At 37.9% G+C, this 11,902-nt stretch overlaps 1 protein-coding gene across 1 annotated transcript in view; it reads right to left on the bottom strand.

The window, feature by feature from the left end:
• LOC148724991 (uncharacterized) overlaps positions 1-11,902 on the bottom strand; it is a 312,950-nt gene that overhangs the window by 278,748 nt on the left and 22,300 nt on the right. The gene's annotated exons all lie outside the window — the stretch shown is intronic.

The raw sequence follows: 11,902 nt of genomic DNA, 5'->3' as shown, positions 1-11,902 counted from the left end.
TTTAAGGCTGTTGTAAGAGTATAAGAGAATGAACTCAAGCGTGAAGATTTTTGCATCCAGGATGCAAAAATTTTCACGATACAAGTTGTATCATCGACAATAATCTCTTCATAATTCCATAGAACGTTCTACTTTTCTTTGCCTAGAATCACAGACAGGTGTCTCGATCCGATAACCGACGTTCTTCGTTTGCTGATATTTTTTGTAAGATACCAAGGACTTACATTTCATAATTGAAGTGATTCTCGCCCGAAGAAACTACAAATACACCTCATTTGAACATAGTTAATAGTCCCTCTATTAACTATGATTTGAAGTAATTTAACTTGCCCCATATAAGATCATCGAACCAGATGAACGTATTCTATCATAATTCAACTATAAGTGACGACACTTTTTAACTATTCCAGTCTAACTGGTTCAACTGAATAAAGGCTGATAGTTTCTAAAGAAACTGTTTGGGGCTGCGTCGGTGGGGGTAACGAAATAATTTGAATATATCAACAAAATTGAAATGGTAAATTGGCTACCGTTACGATTATAAAAGCTGACGTTTCGAGGGTTAGCCCTTCGCTCCGACGAAGGGTTTTTATAATCGTAACGGTGGCCAATTTACCATTTCAACTTTGAGATAGAATGAATATATGAAGTTCATATATTTTGAACTGCGGTATTAGATACGTATGATGCATGATCCTCGCAGTAGATAGCGCTATTTATGCAATAGCAAAAGTCAGACCTGAAAAAAAAAACAGGCCTGTACGGGACTCGAACCACTGACCTCTGCGATACTAGTGCAGCGGTCTACCATTGGCAGAGGTCAGTGGTTCGAGTCCCGTACAGGCCTGTTTTTTTTCAGGTCTGACTTTCGCTATTGCATAAATAGCGCTATCTACTGCGAGGATCGTGCATCATACATTTCAACTATGTTGATATATTCAAATTATTAACTGGTTCAACTATAATGTGTGACCACGCTTCATCATGTGATCTTCTGTTTGAATCAGTCTCTCAGTCCCTTTTAGAGAAACTACATATTTGCACGTAGTAAACATGCAGAGTGCAAAGTCGAGAAATAAAACAGCCAATTAAAAAAAAAAAACACGTATTGTTGAGGGCGCTGTCAACAGCCAAGACGTTCTTCCAACCGTCTCCGCCGTGATGCCCATACAAGAATCTCATCAAAGACCTCCACAGACCAAATGAGCACGCCGAAGGGCTAACGTCCTCATCATCGCAGTTTGTAACAAAAGCCGCTCCAGGCTCTAGGTCCTAGCAAGGAAAGCGCAGTAGCTAAACTGGGATGCTGCGGCAGATTTTTTCCTTGTCATCATTACCATTACAGCTTTGAGTGTCCAAATGATAAAACCAAAGCAATAGAAGCTTGTTTTGTTGAGTGCTCGGCTTGTTGCCATCAACAAGAGGTAGGTGGGTATGTTACTGACTCAAAATTGTATATCAGTATAAAAATTACCTTGTTACACTTAGCTCAAAGCGATTTACTTCTTTATGTTCAAAATTTTAAGATTAATTAATCAGGACGCCCGAACCTGTGCCAGATGTGAAACAACGCGCGCTTTTTGCTAGGGAGGACAAAGATCAATACCACTGCACAAAATATAGCATCTGCCGCTAGGTCGAACAATATTTCTGTACAACTTTCTTTGTTAGCTTGATTTTCACGAAGGCAGCGGTCATGGGACTACAAGCCTTCTTTCACCGTAGAGTGAAGATTGCTAGCGCCAAATTAATATCAGAGCAGAATAACACCTGAAACTGAAAGTAACAGCAACAGAAATTAACTGTATGTAAATCAACTGTATGTAAATAATAAATTAACTGTATGTAAATCAACTAGTATGCGACTCGACAGACAGCTTATCCGACGAGAACAAATACCTTCACCGTGTTTTTACGACAACGACTTCATCCGACGAAACACTCACCGACCCACTACCACTACCGAAACAAACGACATCGCAACCCCTACGACTACAGCAACCATACCGTACATAAAAGGCATGTCTGAAAACATCTCGCGCATCTTACTACCCTTCAATATCCGCGTCGCCCACAAACCCATCACCGCACTACGTCAGTTACTAACCAACGTTAAAGACAAAGACGAACCGAGGAACAGACAGGGAACGATTTATAAGATCAATTGTTCCGACTGCCAAGCCTCCTACATCGGTGAGACTGGCAGAAACCTCACAACAAGACTGAATGAACACAGACGGGCGACGAGGAAAGGTGATGTCAGCAATCACATTGCTGAACACCATCGACTTACCAACCACAACATTGACTGGGACTCTGCGCAATGCCTAACCTACAGCACTGACTATTTTCAACGACTGACTCTGGAAAGCTGGTTTACTAACTTAGAACAGACTCCCCTAAACAGATGTCAACAACTACCCGTTCCATACAAACGACTCATTCACGACATAAACATCACAAACGACCGAAAAAGAACGACCTAACTTTACCGACAGATCGAAACAGACCAATCACGACCGACTTACGTCACTTGAGTCTTACAGCCAATAACATCACGGCAAAACCAACCGATCATTTCACACGAACTGGAATAAGAACATTCTACTGACAACAATCATTCACTTGACTCTGATGATTACTTCCGCACAGGTTGTCGAAACGTCAGTCACTACCACCGACAACAGTCCTTCTCAGGACTACACTCACCCGGACGATCAGACTACACCTTAACATGTTACCCCCGGGTTCAAACCATTTACTGCATCAGAAATTAACTATCGGAGAGCTCTGCTCTACAGTCTAGTTTCCTGATACTTTGCTAAATTCCATTTAAAAGATGCTTTTAAAGAGTTTCTCTTTCTCCAGCGTACTTGTTTTTAATCTCCGAAGGATTTTTTGAGGAATTGATTCAGTGCGATTTCATTAAATTTGAAAGCTGGATGAAATATGCTGATTTGACGGTGCAGTCAGTTAGTCGAAAATGTACACGTCCACACGCAAACACGATTGTTAGGCATTTCACATCCAAAGTGCAGCTTTTTCTACATAACATCCACTTATCCTCCATGTTGCTGTATCACAATAGAGGATTGCAGTCCTGAAATGGTTGCATCGCTCTCACAATAGCGATATTTCTTGGAAGAATAGTTAACACCTCCTGAAAATGATTCTTTACAAAGCGTATTTCGGGGTTTCTCTACTCCCATTTCGTTGAAAAGGAGGCTATAATTACTTCAAGTAAGAGATCTTTGTTTACATATAGGTCTTCAACCGAACCGCGTACCAAACGTAAACGGAATGTCGCTAGTTCAGAAACATGTTTCTCACAAAGGATCAGTCTAAATATGCGAAGTAAAAAAAATCCCTAAACAAGTTTTGTGAAACGACGAGTAATTCAATTTGTGCCATTTTTGACGCGGACTGGCGTTGTCAAAAATGAGCCTTTAAAAGTGACTTGCGCTCGGAAGAAATTATTTCACAATATTTCGAAAAACCAGAGTGGTTTCATTTATTTTAAACTAAGACAGATTCACGGGAAAACTTTGAAAGACATCGATATACTGAACTGAAATGCATCTACCGCTTTTAGAGAGACTACCTGTCAATTATGTTTAGAAGAAATGAGACGTGCTAAAAGGAACACCTGAGCTGTGTTCATGATCAAGCGCTATTCGCGTAAAAAAAAATTTTGTTTCTATGAATTTCTGAAGTGGATGAGTTACAGTGAATTATCTAGTTATTTCAAGTCATATTTCGTCATCGTTTGTATTGTGTACTACTTTTTTTGTTTTGTGTTTTCATATCGATGTGAAATGTTTCGTTACTTGTCACGTTCTGTCTATAAATTCAGACCTGCAGGCCGGTAAATGTTCATGTTCAACCAATGAAGCTGCAAAGTTTTTACTTCTGTTAATTTTGGATTCCTTTAGAGCATTATTCATATATATCAAAGTGTTCGTTTATCTTGATGCCTGTTTCGAACCTTCATTTCCAGGACGCATTTAGTGGGTGTCAAATCTTGCTATGCACACACATGGTTCACAAAGAGAGTGCGGTTGCAATGATACAAAATGGTTTGTAAGTACACTCAAAATGTCATGATTTTGTCTTATCTATTAACTAACACAAAGAAGCAACGAATTAATGCTGCCATCTGGGCACGGCTTACGAAATAGAGTGTAACGACCACATTAAAAAAACGAGCGTGTTATACACAAGATCGAACATAACAAGGACGTTAAAAAGAATGTCCTCGTTTATGCGATTTCATCACACAATGAGCTCGATGCAACGATCTTTGGAAACATCGTGCTCGATGTTAACAACGTGTTCGATCTCAGCTTTTGCAAAAATATTGATCAGATCGTTTACGATACGAGCTAACGGTGGACGATCTGATCGTCGACATCCAAATCGGGGCCCATCTTGCCAATATCCAGCCATCTTGACCTCAAGCTTGGTTAATAACGCTTGTACAACAAGTATTATTGACCAAGTTTATCGGTTTATAATGTTGAGAATTAACTTTTATAAAAACTGTTACCTTTTTTATGACACAGGTCAGTTTAACTGAAGCTCTTTTTCAGTAACCAAAAAGCAACAGGCTGTTGTTTTTTGGTTACTGAAAAAGATGTATGACATGACAAGCTCTAATGGTTTACTTTGTGTTATTGTCAATTCAAATTACGCCTGCAGGATAAAGTTTTTGTCTTTCATCAAAATTCATTACACTTCTATTTGCTTTTTGATTTTGTTTTGTTCTGTTGCTTAAAATTTTGTAGAATTTTGAAGATCAATTCATACATCAGTTTACTGAAGAGTGATTTTTTTTCTTTTTTTTTTTTTTAATGGGATACACAAAAACAAGCCCTCGCCTTGCGATGTGTGTAAAGTGGTAGAGAGAGTACTAAGGGAGAGGGAAGAAGGAAGAGAGTGTGGTGGAAAAATTGAAAAAAAGGAGTGTGAAATACAAAGAGCTCAGAAAAAGGGAGAAAGAGGCAGGGGAGCTAGGGGAAGCCAAGGGGTGGCACCGATGCAATTTTTCCTTTCGTAAACGGCCGTTGCCATTTGAAACAGTCGTTGCTATTTGTCGAAACCGTCGTTCCATTTTGTAATGAATGGCAACGACTGTTATCGGAAATAGCAACGACCGTTTCAAAATGGCAACGACCGTTTCAAATGGCAACGGCCGTTTACGAAAGGGGAAATTGCGGCAGCGATGTCCCGAAACAGTGGGAGCACCTTGTCTGAGTCAAGAGTTAAGAGTATAGAGGTAATTGGATAGAGGGGTGTGCTATTGTGGCTATTGTGTAAATCAATTTGAAAGTTAAGAACTAATCAGACGACTTTTATTTGAAAATGATCCTGCAACAAAAAAATATATCTGCTAACAACTTCAAGTTTGGTCCAGATTATGCAGAGGTGAAAAAGTACAGGGTATGAAACACAGAGTTCCAAACATTGAATGATCTACATAAAAAGTTTTCGGTTGAGAACTGCAGGGCGTAAATGTATCACTTAATTCCAGTTGAAGGCCATTCCGTAAATGCAAAATTAAGGGCTGTCATGATAAGGGCAATAACCTATAGCGCTTACCTGCTACAGCTGCGTTCACTCAATATTAAGGGAAAAGGTGTCAGTTACTGTCTTGCTATACTGGGCCAAGTAATGCCTGCTTCTAAACTCAACGAAAACCCTGAGATTTAGTGATTATGATCAAATGATAGAAAATGAGAGGGTAGACCATAATTTGGAGCTGCCATTTGCAATCAGCTGAGACATGTAGGATACTTTTTAAGATGCAAAGGTCATTTTAAGGAGGTTTTTAGTAATATTAGATTTCTTTATAGGAGAGGGATCTTGGAGCGGAAAGAAGGTTGAAAACAACCACTTGTGTCGTGGAGTCATAAGACTGTATTCACAACAGCTCTCTAGCTTTGGTACAAGGTGTAAGAGATGCAAGGCTGAGGATCTCATTCAGAAACCCACAGTTTAAAAGAAGGCGGCATACATGTGTTGGTCGAGAGGTTAGCAATCGATTTTATTCTTGTATTGCGGTGTTACTAATTGATTGGTAAGTTTTACCAATCATCTAGTAACCGTATTAAAAAATAGCAGAATAAGCTGTTACTGCGAAGCACAGTAAACCATTAACGTCAGACCCATTTCTGGAATGTTATCTGGTTGAAAAAAAAAAAAAATTAAAAAAAATTAATAAATAAAACAATCAGGCATAAGAAAGCTTAGCTGCACTTACATTTTGTTTTTTTCTATTTTACTAAGAAAGCATCAAGCCCATTGTTAGACGAAGCATCTGTGAATATAATAATTTTAGCCAATTTCCCCAGTGAAAACTAGCTTGTGATATCGGAGAACTTGATTAAAGTGAAAGGTCTTGAGACAAGGTTATGCCTGTTTTTCAAATGTTATGTTAAATGTCATGTAAATCTCAATCTCTGTAAGTATTAATCAGGTGCAAAAAATAACAAAACTCTGATCTTTATTTCCCTTTGCACTTTTTGAACTTGATTCCTATTTGATGCCAGAAGAAACAGAAAAAGCAGGAAAATCAAAGTGACACTATGGTGAAGTCGTGGATATTCTGAACAGATTATAATTAGAATATGGACAGTATGGACTAATTACACAAAAAGCCATGAATGACCCTTTTATTCAAACAAACAGAATTGGGCCACTGGCAACTGAAGAGGGTTTAGGTAGTCAGCTGGTTAGTATTCGTAGCGATGGAATTAAAATATATATAGCTGTTTGCAGAGAGAGGTAGTCTGAAAAAAGAGTGAAGGCGACAACTCCCAAATGCATTGTGGGTAGTTTTCAGGTTACGGTTCCTTGACCTCAGGATTTCAGGAAAATCTAAAAACAGCACTGTAAAGAAGAGGCATAATTAACGTGTTTTTTTTTGTTCACTACGTTGGCATGGCTGACTTTTAATTCTAAACTTGATGAAGAAAACAAAAAAAAGGAAGAACGAAATGACCCTATTACAATGACCTAAGGAAAATATTGAGTACAGCCTAATTTTCTATTGTTTTCGTTCTCCTCGTTTTATTATGCATGCCCGTATTCAGTCCCTTTTCATTAGGCCTTCTATTCATATTAATTTTGTATTTATTTGTAAAATTCATTGATTACTGAATACCTAGGTTACCTTTTGAGATTGTCGCGTGTATTTTGCTCTTTTCTCTAACAAACTTTCTGCAAACAGCCGTTTATATCTTCTTAGCGTACTTTAATTAATTTTGATATGTTGTTTACATCATCGTTACAAAGCGTACATTTTTATAAAGTAATTTTTAAAAGTTCTAGTTGTATTTTTTCGAGAGAGTGAGTGAGTCTTAGCATAGCACGTGACAGGCTCTCTTTTAATCGGACAACGTATTTGAGGATTTGGGGGTATGCTAATTTAGTTTGGGACTCCCTTTTTCCTTATAAGGTCCACCAACCATATATTATATATTTAATATGAAATAAAACGAGAGAGGCAGAGATGATGATGATGATGATGACGATGATGATGATGATTATCATCATACAGTGGTGAGAGAAACTGTGAAACTCACTTGGATAGCCTATATGACTCTTTCACAGGCTGTATTTTATTTTTACTTTATTAGATTTTTAACGAAATATCGCGTTTCTGATTGGTCCATGACGAATAAATAAAACGATTACAGAGTGTAATTCAGAATTTACTATGGGAGGGCAGACTATCATTTGGAGTTGCCATTTGTGATTAGAGGCAGGGCCTTATGTAGAATACTTTTCAGATACCAAGGGAATTTGAGGGAGGTTAATTAGTGGTACTGAATTTTCTCTACAGGAGGGGGATCTTGAAGCGGAAAGAAGGCTGAAAACAACCACTTGTGTCGTGGAATCATTAGACTTCACTCACAACAGCTCTCTGGCTTTTCTACAAGGTGTTAGAGATGCAAGGGTGAGGATATTAGCTAGGAACCCACAGTCTAGAAGAAGATAACATTAGTATAGACAATATAGGCTCGTTGTACTAAAAGCCATAAATGATCCTTGGATTCAAACAAGCAAAACCGATCGAGCCTCTGACAACTAAAGAGGGTTTAGTTAGTTAGTTGGCTAGTATTCGGAGCGATGATTTAAAAAATATACAGAAGTTTACAGAAAGGTAATCTGAAAATCGGCTAGCGACAACCCAAAAGGTATTGAGGGTAGTTTTCTTGACGTCAGGATTTTAGGGAAATCTTAGAAAACATCACTGTAAGGAAGAGGCATAGCGTGTTTTTTTCTTTACTATATTCGCTAGACTGAACTTTAATTATAAACTTGATGAAAAATGAATAAAAATGATGATGCAGTGACCTGAAGAAAAAAAGTTTACAACCTAATTTTCTATTTTTGTTCCTCTCGTATTCACGTGTGTGTTTGCATTTATCTCCTGTTTATTTATTCAAATTAATTTTTTTCACTCATTGAAATTAATTATAATTAATTACCTGATACCTAGATTACCTGTCCAATTTGTCGCTTGCACTTTATCCTTTTTTTCCGACAACCTCTCTGAAAACAACCATATATATCTCCCTTGCGGTACTCTTATTCATTTGAAGTTGCTGTTTTCCTAGAGAGTTGGTGAGTATTTACCCATAGCACGGGACAATTTCTCTTTCAATCGGAAAACACATTTGGGGAATTGGGGGTTTAACAGTTTAGTTTGGGACTTCTCCCTTCCTTAACTAACAACCATATATTATATTTTCAATATCAAACAAAATGAGAGGGAAAGAGCTAAAAAATTATCATACAGCGGAGATGAGAACTGTGAAACTCGCTTGGATAGCTCATATTGCTCTTTCGCGGGCTTAATCATGTACACTCTTTTGCATTTTCAACATGATACTGCGTCTCTGATTGGTTAATGGCGAATAGATAAAAAGGTAACCGAGTACAATGCAAAAGTTGCTATGGAAACACAGGAAAGTCCCAACTTTGAACAATTGGCTAACAGCCATTTTTTTTTTTTGTCAAACCAAAATATCGTCGAGAAAGATAATGGACATTTTAAAATCAAAAGCAATTTGAACGCTACATTATTTGCCTCGTTACGATGTTATATTTTTGACTGGTTCATGTAAAACATGTAAACTTTAGGGAAACCAGTGAAGTCTTTGAGGAAGCACGTAAGGAGTAATTTTGTCTAGTATACAGTAAATAAAAATAGACAGTTAAAGGCTGCATGTGGCTACTGTTAAAGCACAGTTTTTATACCAGTGAAAAGAGTCCAGACCGGAGTTTTTATAGTAATGCTAGGAGGTAGAGTTGATTGGAAGATTCTTTGGGAATAGTATTCCGCAATTAATAAGAGACAAACCTTATAAAAAGATGTGTAGAAAGCTTTGCTCAATACAAATAGAACATCATCTCTTGACAATTTACTGAGCTATATTATAAAAATTTTCCTTTACTTTTTTACTAAAAAATTACAAGGCTTTTGTTAGAACTACTTAACTTAAGGGGCACAATTTAGTTAATCTAGACGAACGCCTCTTCTCTCCTATCTATATACAATGTGACTTAATATAATTGGTGTTATTTTGTATTGTAAGTTTTGTTTCCTTGAAAACTTAATCTTTTTCTACTTACTTTTTCATCTTGTATCTAATTCTGTATTATCGTCCGCTAAGGTTTGGAGAAATAAATAAATAAATATAATCAAGAAAAATATTTGTCTCACAAGGAAAACAGAGAACATGCTACATCCCACATAATTAGAATACATTACCTAATCGACATTCAACCAATAACTAAATTGTAACAAATAATGGTATTAACAATAATAATAGCAATGATATCAATAGAATTTAAAGGGGCTAACTCAAAACACTCATGGCTACCTAATCCTCTGGGCTCCAAAAATGATTATCTATGCCTCTTTTAATTCGCCTGCTAATTATAAATAAAATTTCTACTTGATCTCAATTCCATTTTTTTGAGACGTTCGTTTCGGTCATACAAATAGGTGTTCCACATCCCAGGATGTTCCGTCATTCCGCGTATTAAGATATTTCACAATTCCGTCGATCCATCGTCCCTCCGTTTCCTCGTTCCATCATTCTACTGATCATGAATAATTCAAGGTCTCATTTCGCAGCTTGCTTGCTTCGCAGATTTAGGTGGAAGCCACAAAAATTGCATTCGCTTGCTCGTGCATTCGTAGTGTGGTAATAGGAATGAGTTGAGTACAATTCATGAAGTAATCAAAACTTTAAAGAAATTCTCGAACGTGAGTGATTATCACCGATCTGATAGGGGCACTAAGAGGATAGTGTACGCACCATGCCTGTGTTATTGGACAATATACACGTCACGACCACACGCTGCTGTAGCGTACTCTGCTTCGTGTTGTCTAATTCTATAGGAAGATTCATTACTCGACTTGGGAATTCCGCGAGGCGATGAACGAGATAACGATGTCGGATTTTCCTTGAATCGGAAACTGAATCACATTAACAAAAAGAGAAAAACAGCATTACTTATAGCTATTATGTATACGTAGATGCGAAGCAATATCACGTAGCCTCGTTTTTAACTCGCAATTCCACGCCAAATACCTCGCTTCGTCAACCAATCAGAATGAGAGATATAACTCAATGATGTGATTCTATGGAAAATTCATTACTTGACGAGGGAATTCCGCATTAAATTGTACGCGGTTTTCAAGTGCAATTTAATGCGGAATTCATAAGTGAAGTAATAGATTTTCCTTGGATCGCATAAATGAATAAAAATGAGAAAAAAGGTAACAGTATTATTTAAAGTTGTCATGTTTACGTAGATGCGAAACAATAGAGAGCTTAAGCATCAGACGTTTTTGATGTCACGGATGTCAGAATTCCGGGGGAGACTGGATCGACAACGGCGTTTTAGGCGCGAAATTTTTTACTTAAGCTGGACATCTGCGTCATCACGAACGTGACAGCTGATCACAGCTGTCACGTTTTTGGTCATTGTTTACAAAGGAAATGTGGCCGTAATTTCCAACATGCCGTATTTAAGGGATGTGAGAAAATCACTTTTAATCGCTCATGACCAAGGACTGGTGTCAGACGAGGAACTGTTGCTATTACTGAAAGAGAATTCGTCAAAAAACCCTGAGTTTTTGTACGAAAAATACGCGAGGTTTAGTATCGAGAGTATCGAGGAGCCTGAGTGCAAGTCCGAGTTTAGAGTTGAAAAAAAGGACTTTCCACTGCTGGCTGATGCGCATCGACTACCGGACACCTTCCACTGTAATCAGAGAACCACTGCCGACAAGTTAGAGGGGCTATGTATTTTGCTCAGGCGAATGTCGTTTCCTTGCCGATATAGCGACATGCTCGCACGATTCGGCCGACAGGTTCCTGAACTTACCATGATATCAAATACGGTGATGAATTGTATTTACGATATACATGGTCACAAAATGTGTCAGTAGAATCATGATCTACTGAATCCACGTGACTTCAACACCTACACGGATGCTATATCGAATAAAGGGGCTGCGCTACAAAACTGTTTCGGGTTTATAGACGGAACGATTAGACCGATATGCAGACCCTCGCAACAACAAAGAATAATGTTCAACGGCCACAAAAGGGTTCACTTCTTGAGGTTTCAGTCCATAACTTTACCAAATGGTTTGATAGCCAGCCTTTTTGGCCCAATTGGTTAGTAAAAGAAATGTATTACGTAATTTTTGGTCTATAGTATTCGTGATGCCAAACACTTCCAGCCCGTATGAAATGGTACCTTTGCGAAACTACATCTCATTTGAAATACAAGTTTCTTTTTTTTTGCCTAGAAGGTAGAAGGCACGATGCAGGGATACTTGCAGACTCTAAGCGACTCGACAGTTTGGATCAGTATG

The sequence above is a fragment of the Stylophora pistillata genome, chromosome 8, assembly GCF_964205215.1.
Source record: "Stylophora pistillata chromosome 8, jaStyPist1.2, whole genome shotgun sequence".
NCBI lineage: Eukaryota > Metazoa > Cnidaria > Anthozoa > Scleractinia > Pocilloporidae > Stylophora > Stylophora pistillata.
This window is presented reverse-complemented; position numbering and strand designations above follow the sequence as displayed.